A 19,950-nucleotide genomic window follows, 5' to 3' on the forward strand; every position below is an offset into this window, starting at 1 on the left:
CTTAAACAGCCATGTTAGCCCCGAAGTGCCTGAAATTATGGATAACAGAGCACAGAAATCTAGTAGCATCCAAAACTCCAAGGGCAGTTTAACACACAAGCTTCCCCGGATGGAAAGGCAGTAAGAGATCTTGTGATAAGATGCTTAAAGGGAATCTCTTTTTAACGTACCTTACGTGGAGACAAACGGGCCTTTGAGATTAAGGCAAAAATACATGTATCACTGGGCACCATGTTTGGAGAAAGGGATAACCCAAATGGATATTTCTTGCTCTCATATAATAATGCAATAGTTTAGTTCTTCAAGCAAAACAGTCTTCAGTTCAGGAGGATGTTTACTTCTGTTCCCTCCTGTGGGCTGCGTCATAGGAAAAATACATTGTCTTGTTTAAAAGATTGACTGGATCAGGAGAAAATTGTTTCCTTGTTAAATATTTTAACATGTATTTGAGCAACCAGTCTTTATTACAAAAATGTTTCTGTAAAAGGAACTATGTCTAATGGATACATTTTGCAATAGCCTTCCTGTTTCTGGGAGACCTCAAGAGGAACAGGAGCCTCAAATAGTTGATACAGATCACAACCACTGTTATAGTTATGGTATATTTCACCTTGACCTTAAAATTCAAATGATTAAAACTTAGGTTATTTCTTTCCGAGTTAAAACGAGTCAAAGGTGGTTTAACTGTACCTTATTTATTTTAGAATAGATTTACACAAGTTTCTCTGTTACAGCACTTTATCTGTGCATCTAATAAATTTCCTAAGCTTTTCTTAGGTTGTATGCTGCTATGTTTGGTTAATTTGTGTGAACTAAATATAAACCAGGTTATCTTAAAACTTAATATAGAAGCGTACACAGATTACTGAATTGTTGCTTTTTGACTTCTTGCTTTTTGAAATCTGTTTTGGTAGAAGTGCCTTAACCCTACAGGTTTATCAGAACAGCCTGGGCAGTTTTATTTCTAAGGCAGAGAATCTCTCTCTAGCAGCCATAAGAAAAACAGTTCAGAATAAAGAAAGGCAAAGATTTTTAATCCATGCTGAAGTTCCTTTTCACTACCAGACAGTCCCCCTTGTGGTCATGTTGTCATGCTAGTGTAATGAACATGAACTGCAGACTTTCATCTTCACCAATAAATGACAACATAGAGAAATACTGAATATCTCTCACTCTTATTTATAGATTTTCTTTTCTTTTTCAGTAGTTCAGCCCTAGTCAACTCGGAGGTGGGCAGCAGCAGCTTCTATGGAGCTCCTATGCTGAAAAAAAAAAAAAAAAGTTGAGCCTTGAGGGAAAAGGAAGGTGGGAGAGCCAGATGGGGTAAGAGGAAGGGAGGTGGTTTGACCAGGACACCTTGAGGGTCTGGGAAGAGAAGAAATGGATGGGTGCTTAAGAAATGAGCAGCATCACAGTCTACATACGGAAGAATTGTGACGAGCAGTTTAGAAATGTGAGCGATTGGTGGTCTTGTGTTGATCGGCAGCTGTGCTCCATGGTTATAGCTGTAATTTCAGCAGGTTACTGTGTAAGCCGCATGTTGCCACTTCCTTGATCAAGGCAATGCTGTTCAGTTGCAGGGAAGAGGGGCAAGACTCAGGGAAGAAACGGAACGGAGAAAACTCTACACTGTGGATATGCACACGTAGCCATAAAATCAGTGCTGGACAGAAAGAGAGAAAGAGAGACAGACAGACAGACAGACAGAACGAAAGGAGGGAAGGAAGGAAGGAAGGAAGGAAGGAAGGAAGGAAGGAAGGAAGGAAGGAAGGAAGGAAGGAAGGAAGGAAGGAAGGAAGGAAGGAAGGAAGGAAGGAAGGAAGGAAGGAAGGGAGGGAGGGAGGGAGGGAGGAAGGTAAAGGGAGAAAGAAGGAATACCCCACACTCATAAAAGTGAGAAAGATCCAGGTGTAAAAGAACGTAAAAGAAAGACAACTGTCATGTTGTGGTCTGATAGTTTCTGGGAGAAAGCAGAAACCCAGCAATTCTGTCTTTCCTACTCCTCCAAACCAATTCCGTTGACAACTCTGAATGCTTCCAGCTAGAAAAAAAAGGAAGAATGAAGTGGAGGGCTCCTTGCCATCACTGTATTTCTGGAGCAGATTTCTGGATAGTCCCCGCAGCCAGCTGTAGGGCCTGTGCCAGGCTTGGAGTGGCTGCAGGGAACATGCCAGGGGCTCGAGGTGCTGCAGGGAACATGCCAGGGGCTGGAGGGGCTGCAGGGCGAGTGACACGGGTTTGAGGGGCCTCAGGTCCCAGCGCAGTGGTTGAAGTCGATGCAGGGAACATCAGAGTTGTTGGAGGGGCTGCAGCTAAAATGCCAGGGGTTGCGGGGGCTGCAGGGTGCTGAGTCACAGCTTTGCATCAGGTCAAGACGCATTTTCCTAGAACCATCCATTTCCTCCTGAAGGGGCTGAATAGCATGGAACGGTCTTCAAAATGCACAGAGCAGACCCCAGCAAAGGTAGGGATGCTGCTAGCAAGTAGGGAACTTTTTTGTTGCTGTTGTTAACATTGTTTCACGACAATAGATGCAAACATGTATCTTGAGTTGAGGGCAAAGGTGACCTTGGATCTGAAGCACACAGGCGTTCGCTAATGTCCCCCCATCCGGAGTGAATCCACAACGACTCGGAAGGAAAACTAAAGTCCAAAGCAGTGCACTGGGATAAAGAGAGTTTAATAGGGTAGAAAAGGAATAAAAACAATATAATCAATATTAATATTTATAATTTATAATATAATAACGTATAAAAATTGTTTAATTAATAAGAGTAAATAATAATCATCATAATTTTATAGTAATAAAACAACGCCATACTGTACAACACAGTCAATAAAGTGGATTTAATGCAATAAAAATAAAACCCATTTTTCCCATCCCAATGAGTTCCTATCCCCATCATCACTTCCCATCCCACTGATCATTTCCTATCCCAACAACGTCCCAGTTCTGATCCCAAGGCTGAATTCCCAACTCCCACCCACCCATCCAGCCAGCCATGCACCCATTTTCTGCATTTTCAGGTCACAAGACTCTGATGAAGGCCACCTCAGCCTTTTCCCCGAAAAAAAAGCTGCTCTTTATTGTGAAAAACTGCACTTTTGCACAACACTGCAGACCCAGCCAAGATGGTCCTGCAAGACAAGGTGAAACAAACATACAAAACCCATATGGAGGTAAATTGGTTCATCTAAACAAATTCCTACCACGAAATCCTGATCCTCAATCTCAGCACCGATGAAAAAAGAGGATACAGTTCCCTCCTCCAAGGTCCCTCTCTGCCCCTGCTCCCCGTGGGCTCCTCTCCATGGCTGCAGCTGCGGCCCGGGGCCTGCTCCTGCGGGGGCTCTTTTTTGCACCTAAGTGCTGTTAACCATCCCAGGCATTTGTTGTTCACATGGTGAATAAGTGCTGTTTTGGATTTACAGAGATAATCTGTAGATTTGGTTCCAAAGGGGTTCAAATTCAGGCAAGGCAGTGAGAGCTTTGTGGGCTGCAGGAGAACCAAAATGCAGGAACTGTCAGGGCTCATCCTCACCCGGGACCAACTCTCATTTGGTCTTCTTTGGAGAGAAAGCCAAGCCAGCCAGATGGCTTCCACTACTTCTATGGGAGTGACATTGGGATTGATCTTTAAAATGAAATGAAGCAGAAGGCTGTGGGTTCTCCAATCTTCAAGATATGCAGCACTTGGCTGGGAAGGTTTCTTCCATTACTATGGATTTGAAGAATTAGGGCTGAAAGAAGCAGCAGGACCCTAGGGCCATATTCTGTCATCTCTATGGAAACTCCTGACGGGAATTACCTCCCTACTGGTGTCAAACTGCAGGCAGGCAAACGGGTGTGGTCTCCTCTCTGTGCAACTCCCCAATCCATGGTGTCTCTTTGCATGTGTGAAATTGCATGTGTATAGGGGGTGTGGTGGCAGAAGAGTGAAAGCCTCTTCTGATGGCTCCTAAAGCTGTGAGTCTGACCCTTCTGTGACTGTGCTGAAAGCGATCCTGGGGATAGAAGGGAGAGTGATCCAGCTGCACATCATGAGACGGGGAAGAGACAGAGGCTCTGGCGTGCACTGCTGACTGGTTTGCCTCGGTGGGGTTGGAGTGAGGAAGCTGTACCCTCCTCTGTTAGCACAAAGGAGAGGAGTTATTCCACGCTATTTTTCCTCCTCTGTGTATGAATGGACAGACTGCACAGTTGGTTAAGGCCGTAGCTACTGAAGACAAGAACTCGATTGTCTGCTGCTCTTCAGGCAGAAGGCAGAAGGAATCAAGAGACAGGACTGGCTCTGTCTGCATACTGCAGTAGGCGCACTTTTTTGCATCTTCTGTGCGTGAAAAAGTATGTTTTAATTGATAAGAATCCCAAGGGCCTAGAAATACTGCAGTTTTAGGATAAATCTGGTATAAACTGAGTGTCCTGAGGATTTTGAGTACTCCATTTCCGTGGCCAGACCAACAGAAACTCCAGGGCAATAGGAAACACAACTTTCTCTCTCTTATCCTAAATTTCTCCACTTGTTATCTCCTGACCAGCAATTTACAGGAAAGTTACAGGAAAGTGAGGGAAAATATTTGAACTATTTATACACCAGTGCAGGTGGTGCCATGTTAACTTCACTCTTTTGCAAGATCTTGTTTGCTAACAGCAAGTTATGGCCCCTAGGGATGTTTTACCTTGAGGGAGGGAATGGGGGCACACCAAAACAAGTAGAACAAGCAAAATACTGTGGGGTGGAGCTGACAAAACAACAAACAAACAAACAAACAACAAAAAAACAACTACCACCACAGACCACCCACTAGTGCCGTGCTTTTCATACTGAAGTGAGGAAAGAGCAGAGCATCCTTGCAGGAACTTCATGCCTCAAAACCCTCCTTTGTCACTCTTCCTGCACTTGTGTAACAGTTGCTTGCAGGTCTGTTTCCTTTCTTATTTCAGGACTGGAAGATGGCTTCATGGACAAAACAGACTTGGCTTGGGGAAGAGTAATTGAATTTATTGCCAACTGATCACAAAGTAGGACAGTGAGAATTTAAAAACTTTAAAACCAACCAACCAACCAACCAACCAACCAACCAAACAGAAAACCACCTCGCCACACTACCTCCATCCCAGGCTAAACCTCAGTCTTGATTCTTCTATCTATTTCCCACGGAGCAGTGGGGGGTGGTTGGAGGATGTTGGGGACTGGAGGTTGCAGGCTCTGCTGCTCCTTCATCGTATTTGGCAATTTTATTGATGGTAGCGCTCCCCACCCCTCCCATCCCCTCTTTTCCCTTCCCTCCACTCCCCTGCCCTCCCCTATGCTCCCTGTTCTTTCTGACCAACAGTATGATAGATTCGGGTGGGTGGTCAGCACGTGGGGCTACGGAGAGGACATGTACACAAAGATTTGGCTCCAGATCCAAAATGACATGTATATAGCAATTTTATTTATGGTAGCACTCCCCTCCCCTCCCCTCCCCTCCCCTCCCCTCCCCTCCCCTCCCCTCCCCTCCCCTCCCCTCCCCTCCCCTCCCCTCTTTTGCCTCCTCTCCCCACTTTTGCCTCCCCTCCCCCCCATCCCCTCCCCTCCCCTCCCGTCTCCTCCCCTCCCCTACACCCTCTCCCCTATGCTCCCTGTCCCTATACTCTGCTACACTCCCCTCCCCTATACTACCCTACACACTCCTACACTCCCCTCCCCTATCCTACCCTAAACTCCCGTTCGCTACACTACCCTACATTACCCTATGCCCCCCTCCCCTACACTCTCCTACACTCCCCTCCCGTATCCTACCCTACACTCCCCTAAACTCCGATCCCCTACACTACCCTATACTCTCCTATGCTCCCCTCCCCTCTAACACGCTACACTATGCTATGCTACCCTACCCTACCCTACCCTACCCTACCCTACCCTACCCTACCCTACCCTACCCTACCCTACCCTACCCTACCCTACCCTACCCTACCCTACCCTACCCTACCCTACCCTACCCTACCCTACCCTACCCCACCCTATCCTATCCTATCCTATCCTATCCTATCCTATCCTATCCTATCCTATCCTATCCTATCCTATCCTATCCTATCCTATCCTATCCTATCCTACCCTCCCCCTCCCCTCCCCTCCCCTCCCCTCCCTTTCTTTTATTCCCTCCCCTTCCCTCCCCTCTTGTCTTCTTCTCTCCTCTCTTCTTTCTTTCGGGTAACTTCAAATCGCTTCAGTCGTTCTCATAGCTCCTATCCCTGGCTGATTCACGGGAACCCATCAGCAGCAACCAGAAGCGCTCCAGCTGCTGTGTCACTGGTCGAGCAACAGTCTCCAACTGGGAATCGCTGACTTCGTTGTGTGGCTCAGACAGGTGCCTTGCAGTTCCACCGTGGCCTGGACGTTTCCTCTTGCTGTGTCCCCACCTACAGCGCACTTCTGCTTAGAAGCAGCAGCAGGCTTTGGAAGATGTCCCACTCCTTCCATTTTCAGTGGTTTAGCTTGGCTAGCCGGGTGGTGTCTGTCAATAGAAGACAACAACGAGATTTGGGTTAGAAACAGCTAACTGAGTAGTTCCTTTGCACAAGGGCAAGGAATATCTACCCCTTCCTACTGGAGGCTGCAGTGTCAGAGATAATGACGGGTCCTTCCGAGAGCTTTGAAATATCCCTTGGGGATGCTGAGTCCAGAGGACCAGAGCGAACCTGTCTAAAGTACACCGTGGAATCACTCGGAATGACTTCCTAGCAGAAGCATGTGTCTGATACGGCTTCAGCTGCTTGCAGTGTTCTTCTTCACCTCCTACCTAAATTCAGATGAGAGATCTCAATGAAGATGGAAAGGTTGAGAAATAGAGAAATCACTGATGTGCTTTGAGAACTTCTAAGGACTGAGTACTGCATCAATCCCATGTTGTAACATTAAGGATTGGTTAGAAAAGCAAACGTTAAAAACAAGGAAAGGGGAAGAACAAGTAAGCTTTCTTAAAGTATCTATTCTATTTAAGGTATCTTTAAAGAAGTAAATAAGTACTGAAATATATATGCAGATAGAGAGAGAGAGAGAGAGAGAGAGAGAGAGAGATACAGAAACCTAAGAGTCTGCTGTGCAGGTTAGCTTCTTGCTCTCTTTTCTAAAAGTCACAGTGAATGCAGCATCTGTGTGCGTTACAAGCATTACCCTCAGTCCAGCACAGGTACACACGAGAGGTCAGCCTGCAGGTTGCGGAGGCAAAGCAACTGCTCTGGCTGGATGTGAAGAGCCAAGACAGAAGTTGCTGTCAGGGAAAAGATACACAGAGGGGATGAAAAAGACGGAGTGTGCTTCCGACCTTCACAACTTCTAAGCAAGCGGAGATGAGGTTGTGGAAGAAGCAAATAAGCTGTCGATCTAGAAGCAGCCTGAAGATTGTCCTTAAGCAGGGCCTTGCATTCTTCATTTTTACAGCATTGCTTGCCTTCAAGTGCACAACGATGATTTTATGAACTTTCTACCACTACAGAAATGCACCGGATTCTTTCACAAAACTTACGGGTGGTACTTGGCAATATTGGTCAGCATTCTCTATTTCCTTCTTCATCTCAATTCTCTTTTGGCCTGTGAAGCTTTCCAGATCAGAGGAGAAGATCCACGGTAATACGGAGCTTTGGATACTGCAAAGGAAACGAAGAATCCTACTGACAACTCTTTTCAACCTCGCCTGCAAGCATCACAGAAAAGAACACCGAAAGAACACCGCTTTATCATGGGAAGCATAAATTGGAGCATAGGTGTCCTATAGCTGAAGCGAGGTGAAGCAGGTTCCACACAAGGTGAAGGAGCACACCCATAAGCATTTCCATAAAGCCGTGTTTTCAAACAAAGGGTTAAGATTTAGATTTTCTTACAAGTGAAGAATGAAGAAATAAAAGAAAAAGAAAATTACCAGGACATCCAGTTTTCCTCTAGCTTGCTTTGCTTCTTTCCGAATCTGAGTCTGGAGTGACAGTCAGGGAGCAGCGTTGTGCAGAAATGCCAAAGCCTCCCCAGCTGGTTGTACCTTCATCAGCAAGGCCTTTGATACTGCTGCCTCCTCAGCAACATCAGCCATTTCCGAGGAAAGCTGGTGTCCATCAGGTCAAATAGGAATGGGAAATCCCTCTTGCCACAACTTCACACTCACACCAGAGTTGGCAGGACAGGCCGATGGACAGAGAAGCGTCTGCAAGAGTGTTAGAAAACAGACTTTAGATTTCCGTCAACCCAGGAAGAATTACTTGCTCATCCCTTCAAAGTGAACTCTGAGTAGAAGGAGGGGATCCCAAGCTGCATTCCTGACATCTATGCTGCAAAGTCATCCAATGGGACATGTTACTGGACCAGCCTGTTACGAACAGAAACAGGACTTTGAGGTTATGCTGTTGGATTAGAATTAAGCTCAAAGAGTTAGTCCTTTGACGTGTTTTTGTTTGCAAGTGTTTTCACTGCTTCCCAGACAATGTCTCCAGCAAGCTAGCTGCTTGCTTCATTTGTTCTGTTCTGTTCTGTTCTTTTTGATTCTGTTTTGTTTTGTTTTCTCAGCCAGGATTCTTAGAGAAATGAGATTAAAGTGATCATATTGTATATCCACCCATCCCTCCCTCCCCTTCGCTTGTCCAGAGCTTTTACCTCGTCCAGCAGCTTGAATGAACTCGGTCCTAGGCGCAGTTGTGTCCAAGCCATTCTGTTCCTAGACGTGTTGTGAGAACAGACAGCTAAGTAGTGGGGAGAGGACGTGCTGCTGTCTGCAGTGTGACCTCAGCGCTTACCAAACAGTAGGGAATACACAGAGAAGGGCCTTAGGAGAACTTCAAGCCCCAGATACGTTTTATGTGGAAACCATATTTCCCAAGATAACACTGGACACAACTGCATAATCAAAAGGGATTCATTTCTTGGTTCATTCAACTCCTAGGTTTTAGTTTTAAAACATGTCTGTCTTGGCTTAAAGCACTCTTCCAATCTCTATTTCCAGTTCCTAGGATTTCCTGAAATAGGGAATCCCACTTTTTCCTTTTACAATCTCCCAGTCTCTTCTTTTTTACCTCTCCCCAAGAAACTTAGCACTGCTCTCTTCATACTTGACAACTAGATATGGAGCTGTATCAGCCAGAAGGAAGTTTCCTTCACACTTTCTGCTTCTTACGGTATCTGGGCTCTTACATTTACACTTACTCACCCTTCCTACATTAGCACAAAGAAAGCTGTTTGGGACATCTGATGTCTTGTTTTCCAGAAACTGCCCTGAATCACCTTTACGAGAGCTGTCCCACGCTGCGGGGGCTCCTCTCCACGGGGGGGGGATCCCACTGGTCCCATCCCACTGATCATTTCCTATCCCAACAACGTCCCAGTTCTGATCCCAAGGCTGAATTCCCAACTCCCACCCACCCACCCATCCATCCAGCCATGCACCCATTTTCTGCATTTTCAGGTCACATGACTCAGATGAAGGCCACCTCAGCCTTTTCCCCAAAAATAAAGCTGCTCTTTATTGTGAAAAACTTGACTTTTGCACAACACTGCAGACCCAGCCAAGATGGTCCTGCAAGACAAGGTGAAACAAACATACAAAACCCATATGGAGGTAAATTGGTTCATCTAAACAAATTCCTACCACGAAATCCTGATCCTCAATCTCAGCACCGATGAAAAAAGAGGATACAGTTCCCTCCTCCAAGGTCCCTCTCTGCCCCTGCTCCCCGTGGGCTCCTCTCCATGGCTGCAGCTGCGGCCCGGGGCCTGCTCCTGCAGGGGCTCTCCACAGGCCGCAGCCTCCTCCAGGCCACAGCCACCTGCTCCACCGGGGGCTCCTCCACCCACAGGGGGGCAGCAGCGTGGAGATCTGCTCCATGGGGGACCCATGGGTGCAGGGGGACAGCCTGCTCCACCAGGGGCCTCTCCCTGCACAGCCCGCAGGGGAACTGCTGCTGTGAGCCTGGAGCACCTCCTGCCTCCTGCTGCACTCACCTTGGGGGCTGCAGGGCTGCTTCTCACTCCTTGCTCTTCCAGCTTCTGTTGTGCAGCAGTATTTCCCCCTTCTTACATCTGCTCTCCCAGAGGTGCAAACAACATCGCTTATTGGCTCAGCTCTGGCAAGCGCCGGGGCCCTTTTGGAGCTATCTGGAGCTGGCTGTTGTCTGGACTGTTCTCACAGACGCCATCCCTGCAGGCCCCTGCTACCAAACCCTTGCCACATAAATCCGATCGAAGTGTATGCAGCAATTACAAAGCCGCTGTGCTTTGGGCTGTCACGATCCTCCTGCAAGTGCAGGGGAGGTGCAGGGTTGCTTTGCATTTCCAAAAGGAGGAAGAAAGCCTCCAACCCCACTGGACCTCAGCCACTTGCAGGATCCAAGCAACGCTCCCCACTTTCAGTTATCTCCCTCCCATGCACACAGTGGGAGCGAGGTTGAACAAGCACATTTTTGAAAATGTTTATCTTAATGAAGAATAAAAGAAGTCTACAACACCCAATCCCTCTGTGCACCCAAGGCAAAAATCGTGGACTATTCTGCCTCAACACTATTTTCAGACCCAATTTGTCAAGTCATCTAGCAGAGGATTTCTCTCTTGTTCACTCACTAGCTTAGTAGAGCACCAGTTTACATAGGTGCTGGAGCAGATTCCTCAACCATCTGAAGGGACTTGATCCCAGAAAAGTTCAAAACTGCAGATGACTCATGATTTTGTGGTGAAGCATCTATTAAATGAGAGCTGTTCCGCTTAGGGCACAGTGAGACAATGTGAGAAGAACCCTGTATCTCACTGATTGAGGCTTTATAACTCTACAGAATTGTCAGTCAACAATAAATGGAAAGTGCAGGAGATATGTTCTTTCTTCCTCCTTTCCCTGCCATACATTAGCAGAGAGATTGTGGTGGGATATAGGTTCAGAGCCTCACAGAAGAAGGATTTGAACCCAGGCTCTCCACAGTCTGCACCACTGCCTTCCTGATGGCTTTTGACTATTTTATTTTATTTTATTTTATTTTATTTTATTTTATTTTATTTTATTTTATTTTATTTTATTTTATTTTATTTTATTTTATTTTATTTTATTTTATTTTATTTATTTTATTTTATTAGTATTATTATTCTTCTTTTTCTGGGTGGTGTCTAAGTCTTGGGGGGGAAGAACCAACTGTGGGAGGAGGGAATGCTACTACTGTCTGTGACAGTGGTGATTTCTGGACAGTGTTAGCAACAGAGCTTCTGCAGAGAAGAGAAAATGCCAGGCAGTCTCTGTTGGTATTCCATGTACTGAGTACTGAGTGCAGTTTTGGGCTCCGCAGTATAAGAAAAAGACATAAACCTGTTAGATAGTGTCGAAAGAAGGGCAACAAACAAGAGGGTCTCTTTTAACAGGGGGATTGAGGTTTGTTGCAAGGTTTTGGTAGCAATATAGGGGCTGCACTGTGCTGGACACAGCAACAGACGCACCATAAGCCAAAGTCAGACAATAAGCCAAGGTGTGTTCACGCGTGGTTTACTGTGGTTTAACGTGGTTTACGTATAGAAGAAAGTTTTTGCCTAGTGGTGAGTATACTGCAGATTTGCTGCATTGTTCTAAATTAAATAGCAAGATAAGTGATGGCATCGTAGGCTGGGAAAATATTTCTAGAGTATTAGCGCATTTTGAGCATCATTTTAACTGTTTATGCAAACATGAAGATTATTAAAATCAGTGTTTATTTAGGTCTGTATGTAAACAGGTGATCATGTTGTATAGCATGCAGTAAATGGTTTGTGAATGCTGCTTGAAGAATGAAAAGAGTAAGTCAGCTCCACAAGGAATAAATGAATTTTGTTTATTTGTGCAATGCAGAGATTAGAATTAGACCAACAGCATGGAACCAAAGTCTTGCTCTGTGCCTTTTATCTGTAGGACAGTTCATGGAGGCTTCAGCAGCCCTATCTGTTTTCTAGCACTCTGAAATGTCCTCTGTGGTGCCGCACCCAGTTGAAAGCCTGCACTGATTGTGATGAACTTTCCTAACAGGAGGCACGGGTCCTTCGTCGGACGCTGGCTGGGGATGTATGCTGCGATGCGGGCAGATGATGCTGGCCCAAGCACTGATCTGCAGACACTTAGGGAGAGGTGAGTGCTGGTCCTGAGGGAACTTCGGTATTGTCTGCAGACGCTTCTTCGTAAGTACTCCATTAAAAGCACAAACCCTGAATTTATTAGTGAGACTTTCTTTGATGCCCTGGTAACAGTTCCTAATGAATCAATTCATATTCAGCTGGGTGAAATCATCCCAGCCTGAAGCAGAGAAATAGGCATAGAAGGAGAACAAATGGGGAATCCTGTCGCCATTATTTTATAAACCTTTTAGTGTAACACCCAAGTTGAGGCCAAGGGAAAACCTGCCACCGTGGGACAGTGCTCTTACCCTTCTCTTCACTACTCACTTGTCAGCAGCACGAGGTCCAAACCCCCCTGGTGCAAGCTCTTAAGCATGCATGTCACATCCCAGGATGCTGCCAGTGGAGTGTTTGGACTTTCTGTATGGATCTTATGTTGTTATTTAATGGGTGCTTAGAAATCCAACAAGGTCTAAACACAGCCTGTACTTTTAAATAATCTTGGAAGCTCAGAGATACTGGAATGGCTATCAACACGCAGCATGATCCGTCAGAATATGTTTGCTGTTGATGTTTTTGTTTTGTTTTATTTTCCCTGTTTTTACAATCTAGCCTATGATGATAAAGGGCAGCTTGATGATAAATAACAAGCTTGGAATTCTAGGAGCTCTACACAAAATGTAAATATTCGAGATGAATTGAAATGTCTTTTAACATCTCATTATAAAGCTTTCTGCTGTCTAGACATTTGATCAGTGTAATGAAAACGTCACCATTTTTTATTCTCTATCAATTTTTCCTTTCAGATTGGCAATGGGAAAAACACAAAAAACAACCAGAAGAATATCACAGAATCCTACGATGCTTTCTCGACAGGAAGGCTTGCTCTTATTCAATCCACCAGATGGGTAAGAACAAACATAAACTTTCAGGTTTTTTCCACTGAAATTTCTACTGTGTTGAATCACTAATTTGCAGTATGTTAATTCATAATTTTAAAAAGTGGATGTGAAGACAACGTGTATGCTTATATAAAAATAAAAAGGTATGCAGATGGGCACAAAGACTAGTAGTACAGAAACATTCCCTGAGACCTAAATAAAGCCATGTACTAGAATGTAGCTCTTGATAAACTCTGTAAGCCTTGGGTACCAGAGTCAGTAATGTTAGAATAGACAGTCTTGTAGCTTATTGCTGTAATTTGTAATAAAGGGCACTAACATTTGTTAACTTGTAATTCTCGTTATAGTTTAGAAGCCTTTTGTTTATTAAAGAAACTGGCACTCCCTAAGTTTTGAAAAGAGCATAGATTGAGAAAATAATTGTTATTGCTAACTACAGATTGCAGTTACTCTAGAATGTTTGACAGTCACGGTATTTACTGTATATTGTTCCCACATTCTTTATGGTCTCATTTTTCTTTGATTTTGTGTCCGTGTGTCTTTTTTTCACTGTGAAAACAGCACAGGTGGGTGTTGGAGAGGGGAAGTCAATTGGAGAATGGTTTGGACCAAATACAGTTGCTCAAGTACTAAAGTAAGTGAGATCATACCAGTCTCATTCAGAACGTACTCCCCTGGGGCAGCCAAGAGAAGGCCCAGGCAGAGTTTTGAAGGCTGCATCTCCCCCTGTCCCACAGTCAGGAATGTACTTGCCATCTATTTACAAGTGCAGCATGGAATGTCATGCCACAGCTCGGTGTGCAGGTACTGAGTTGGGAATGGGTGACCTCTAAATTTTAATAAAGGAAGAGCCTGAGGAGAAGAAACTGCAGGAAAGTCTCCTGCTATGCCGTCTGCATGCCCTCACCAGTCACACCACAGATGTATATTCCTTTCTGCACAGTGGCACAGCTCTGGCAGGTCGAGAGTGCCACCGTGTAGGTCGGAGTGGTGGTGTGAAACATCAGAGAGAAGCCATCTCGGCTGAGGAGGGAACTGAGCTGCAATTCCTCCCTTTCTGAGCAGCAGTTCTGCCAGCAAGGCTACTGGATAAAGATGGGCAGCTCCTCATAGTCTGGGAGCCACACTGAAAGGAACTGAGGCTGCTCAGTTCTCCAGGGGTACGTGGAGGTGTCTTACCTCAGGCAGGGGCTAGGCTACAGGTCCTGCGAGCTCAGCAGCAAGTCTTTGACACCCTGGAACAGGCACATGATCTGAAGAGGGAGGGGAGCTGAAGCATGCCCTGGACTCCAGATCTTTCATGGCCAAGTTTTTCATGGTGAAACGCTCACCCCCATTTCTTTCTGGCTTATTTGAAACAGCTAATTCTGCCAGTGCAGCTTAAGAGTGTAGCTCCCTTCCCCAAAGGTTTGGATTTTGCAGAAGTGGACATAAAACTGTGTGCTGCTGTCTCCCACTGAAGTTTTGGTGCCCCAAACCCTTAGCTGATTTAGCTTTTAACGCCCCATTTCTGCTGTGCACGCAGGCTCAGGCAGAAGTAATTCCACTGAATTCAGTGGAATTTCTTAAGCAAAAAGTAATCTGCAAAACTGGCATAGGAATTTTTTTCTTTTCCAGATGAGAAAAGACACAATTGGGCAAGAACCCATTGCAGAGACTGTCGAGTGCAATAAAAAGTAATAAACTTGATGTAGTTGAACTGTTACTGTCACTGCACGTAGCAGTAAGACAAAACAGTTTGCACATGGTGCAGCGCATATGTTTTTCCTGGTACCACTCAGTACCTATTTTTCTAAAGATATTAAACATTTAATGTTTAAAGTTTTCTTTTTCTTACATGGAGACTTTAAAAAATGCAGAAAGGATGTTTTTTCTTAAGAAAAAAAAATAAATAAATCAAATGGTTCTGAGTGTAAAGCTACCCTTTTGATCCAACTAGTTTATATTAATTAGTACCTTAATGTTTTCTAGGAAGCTTGCTTTATTTGATGAATGGAATTCATTAGCAGTTTATGTATCTATGGGCAATACGGTGGTCATTGAAGACATCAGGAAGTGACACCTCATCAGTTTTCTGGTAACAGTTTCTGATTTGACTCCATTTGCCAGCATGTATCTAAACATGAACAAATACTTGGGGGGCCATGGGTTTGTCTTGCAAGGGTAAGAAGAGGGAAGAAGGACATACAAACTCAGTTGTGTTTTTTTGATCCCTGATGCCAACTTCGTGCTCACATCACTGGATGTGAAGAGCTCCTTGAAGAATTTCTACTGTCATCATTGCTGCCATTTCATTTCCCTGGCGTTTTATAGGCAAAGCTTGACACTATTAATAACATTAATAGGACATGTCACTGCAGTCTTAAATTGTCATCCCCCAATCATTGATCTAACGTCTCACTTGGACGTGCCAGCACATACTGTCTGCTAGAATTACTTCTACTAAATAGCTGTAATTGCCATGCCCGGCTCGTTTTGTCTTGGGTGCCCTATAAAGATCCCTGGCAAACTAGCTTAATTCACTACTGAGAGGAAGATCTGCTTTGTGTTCCTCTGTGCGTTGACTGATTTCTAGTTTTATTCCCGCAGAAAAAATGTGCTGGTGCCCTCCTCAGAGCAGCAGCGCGTCCCACAGCAGTGCACATTTGCACAGAAGTGCTCTTGGCCGAAGCAAGAAGGCAGGAGGACTCTGCACAGGCTGGAAAGCCCTCTTGCTTATTATACCTCTACGACTAGGGATAAATCACATAAATCCCGTATATATTGATGCATTTAAAGTAAGGTTTTCTTTCAATTCATTGCTCGTTACTGTCAAATAAGTTTGGGTATGTGTGATGTCAGTAAAGAAATGAATTACAATTTCCTTTATTCCTTTTGAACTCCTAGGAATGCTTTAAGATGCCACAGTCTTTGGGAGCATTAGGAGGGAAACCAAATAATGCCTATTATTTCATAGGATTTTTAGGTAAGGAAAAAAGAAACTTATTCCAAATGTGCAGATGATCAAAAGAGAACATTTTTTGAAGGGGAAATAGTAAGGGGTCTAAGCGTGAACCTCTAGAAGTAAAGAAAGATGAGAATAGAATAAAATAAATGAAGAAGCATATCTAAAAGAGTTTAGAAACAGTATGAGATGATCCGTAACAGGAGCAGAAAGGTAACAGCAAAGCTAGGTGTAAAAATAAGTGATGACATCAACAAGAGCAACATACTGAGAATAGCTGATAGCATTTGACAAGTGTATTGGTCAAATGTCACTTTTATTTTCTTGTATTTCAAAACTGTTTCTGATAGCAGTATCTTTTTCACCTTTTGCATACCTTCTGTTATTAAGTATTGCTCTAATTAATTTAAAATGCATTCCTTCAGATTTCACCCCACTTTGGGCCAAAATTTTGCAACCCTATTTTGTCCTTTTGTAAAACCTAACCTGTTTTAGTTAGGCTTTTTTGTTCCAATTTCTGAATGAATGCCTAATGGGATTACAGATTGCATCTGTGAACATCCTGTACCTTTTAATCTGTCAAATGTTAGTGTTTACAACACTTGAGATTTAAAAAAAAAAAAAAAAAAAGTACTGGATCTCACATGGAAAAATAAAAGTATGTGACAAAGATAGAACATAACCAACCAAAAAATTACAGTAATAGGTGACAATAGGAAGTTATACTAAATACCCTGTGGGAAACGCTGTGTCTAAACCTTCCGATTCTCTTAAAGAATCCCTAGCTGGAAAGTCTAGATTATACTGACTGCAATGGCAATCTAATTTCTATTTTACAGTTCTGGACCAAGTGCTTATTAATGTCACTTGCTTATTTTTAACATACGGCTTTTACCCATCCAGGCAATGAGCTGATCTATCTGGACCCTCACACCACTCAAAGCTTTGTAGATTCAGAAGAAAATGGCACGGTTGACGATGAGAGTTTCCACTGCCAGGAAGCCCCACATAGAATGAAGATCATGAATTTGGACCCTTCAGTAGCTTTAGTAAGTGTCAGGAAATCTGGAATGCATGTACTTTATCTCAAAGTAATGTCTCTCTACATTGGTAAGGGCAGCAATGCATCTCCTTGAACAGAACCAAGATCACAAAGCTGTCTTCTGTGATCAACACATAGTAGTTTGTACATAACTACATGGAGAATCTTAGGGCAAGTGGGGAGCTGTCTGTACTGTAGGGAGCTCGCTTTGTTTTCTTTACTGAGCAGCTTTTACTTCTTTCAAGAGGCATTATAATGGTCAGAGCAAGGAACTGAAACAGGTTTACGTGTTTTATTCTATCACTACTTTATGTTTGGTCACCTCTAGACAAGTTACTTAAACTTACTTTCTATCATAAGTTGAAAATGTTTAAGTGGAATTATTGTATTTCACCCCAAATTACAAATACAAATGTATTATTTGTAATTCACCCAAAATGTCATGGGGGTAGTGTGGTATTTGAAAAAATTGGATCTGATCCCATGCCAGTATCCTGTGATTGGGTGATTGGCAGTTGTCACCAGTGGGATGTGTTTCTAAAGCTTTAAACAATCTGTAAAGATACCGGTATCTGTCATTCATTCACATACCTGTTTTTTAATACTGCTGCTTTTTAGAAAGTTTTTTTGTTTTGTTTTGTTTTAATACTTAACTACGTAACTGTGCAAAATGTGGCATGATGCAACGAGACAGACAAAATCATAATGAAGAGCAAATATTTTCAGTATAGATACCAGAATGGAAATGTTCCTTAGGTGGTCCATCATCTACAAGTTTTCAGCTTCTGCTGATACCTGGACTGTAGGAACTGGGTGGCGCTCCATGGAGGAGCACACAGGAGCTGCTGCTATTTTTTGCTTGACTATTTCGTTAGGGGTTTGCAGGGCCTTGTTCTCCCCGTGGGTTCTCTCCCTAGAGCTGCCACATATTTGGAGTCTTATATCTACTGATCGTACAGGGCATTACTGTATCAGAGGTCAAACCGCCTTACCTGCTGGTACCACATACCTACCATCTGCAAAGGTAAAACTCTGTGTGTTTGTTTTTTCCCCTAAGGGCTTCTTTTGCAAAGAAGAATGTGATTTTGATAACCGGTGTAGTCTTGTACAAAAGGTAAGAGTGGGAACTTAGCATCTCGATTTGTTCTTTATAAAGTCTGGTTTTTATTGTCTGTTTTTTGTAAAATTTTCCTTTGCATTTTCCTTTGTATACAAATTGTATGAGCCATGGAGAAGAATGCATTAAAGCATCAGGGTAAGGCAATACTACTGAATTGCTAATTGGAAATTGTTCAGCACTTTACCAGCCACAAACCCTGCCAGTTGGAAAATGGGTGTAAACATCCACACTTGAAGGTGTTACTGGGTGACACTTGCTTTTAACTTCTAATTCTCACTAAATGACTAAGGTTTAACTGCCATATTGTAGTGATGTATCAATGATTTGCTTCCTGATCCTTTTTTATTGTTTGACATAATAGATTGCGTGTTCTAATTATGACTGTTAGTCCCTGCTATCTTAAAGATCTGATTCTGTAAGTGCTGCAGGCCTCTAGCTCCTGCTGATCTAGGGAGAACAGAAGGTGCTGGCTGCCACAGGAAACAGACTTGAGGATGTTTCTGCATGCAGCTGTTAAGCTAAGCACCAGACGTCTGAATGTAAAGTACCATCAACCTCTCAGGGCATTTATTTAAAAAAAAAAAAATCATCTAAGGAAAACAGTTTGTAAATAACTGAAATACAGGACAGAAGGTAACTTCTCTTTGAAGAGGAATAGCGTTTGGCTTCAGGAACACCTTTTTTCCTGACCAAAACCTGTCCTTCAAAATCTGATGCGTTTTTTTTTTTTTTTTTTCCCTTTGGAGGAGCTGATAGATCTGTCTTTTGTGCTATTGATCAACAGAAAACTTGAGGAGAGTTCTATGCAAGCAACTTTCTTTTAAAAAGCAGAAAATATTGTACATTCCTAGTGTGCTTGCTACCTGTAAACAAAATTACAGGTTTGCAGATATCAAAGCTGATATCAAAAGATGATAAGACTGATAATTTGTAGTACAGTTCAAGAGATCTGTCTTCCAGATGTGTTTTAACTAGGGATGTATTACAGAGACCATGGTGCTTGGATTTCACAGTATGTCTGTATAAAGACTTTTTTTTCCTGATGGACATGCGTAATTAAAAAACACTTTCAATTAAGCAGACACGTTTTGTGTTTGAAGCGTCTCCCGAGCCAGCTTTTAAAATGAAAGCATTCTGTCCTCAGGAGATTCTAAAGCAGCAGAGTCTACGGATGTTTGAGCTGGTCCAGAAGCACCCGCCACACTGGCCTCCTTTCATACCTCCAACAAAACCAGAAGTGACAACCACAGGAGCAGGTAAGGCACCGATTAAAAGCCTAATTGTGCAATGTTATGTTCCTCGTTAGCAAATAAAAGAATAATCACAGGTAGAATAACTATCCTTTGTGAGTGTCAAGCAATATATAGCAGGCATGTATCCAAACAAGCCATACAATTGCTAGCACAGATTTTTTTTTTCACTCTTACAAAGTACTTTTCTGGAATGCGTCTTTCAAAGTTTTTTTTTTAAGTGAACAAAATCAGGCATGTCTTTAGAAGCATTTTTTTCTTTATCTTTTTTTACAGAACTCATTGAATCTACTGACAAGCTATTTGAATTGGAAGAAGAATTTGAAATCCTGAGTGTGTGAAGGAAACTGTGGTGACTCTTCTGAGTGTTGAATATATTGGTAGTATTATTGCATTGACTTAAACAGCCATGTTAGCCCCGAAGTGCCTGAAATTATGGATAACAGAGCACAGAAATCTAGTAGCATCCAAAACTCCAAGGGCAGTTTAACACACAAGCTTCCCCGGATGGAAAGGCAGTAAGAGATCTTGTGATAAGATGCTTAAAGGGAATCTCTTTTTAACGTACCTTACGTGGAGACAAACGGGCCTTTGAGATTAAGGCAA

The 19,950-nt window shown here is 43.4% G+C and overlaps 1 pseudogene; it reads left to right on the plus strand.

Annotated features, from left to right (window-relative positions):
- The first annotated feature begins 5,416 nt into the window (after positions 1-5,416).
- On the plus strand, positions 5,417-19,858 carry LOC139999320 (cysteine protease ATG4A-like; annotated as a pseudogene).
- The last annotated feature ends 92 nt before the right edge of the window (positions 19,859-19,950 follow it).

Source organism: Anas platyrhynchos, chromosome 23 (genome assembly GCF_047663525.1).
Source record: "Anas platyrhynchos isolate ZD024472 breed Pekin duck chromosome 23, IASCAAS_PekinDuck_T2T, whole genome shotgun sequence".
In the NCBI taxonomy this organism is placed as follows: Eukaryota; Metazoa; Chordata; class Aves; order Anseriformes; family Anatidae; genus Anas; species Anas platyrhynchos.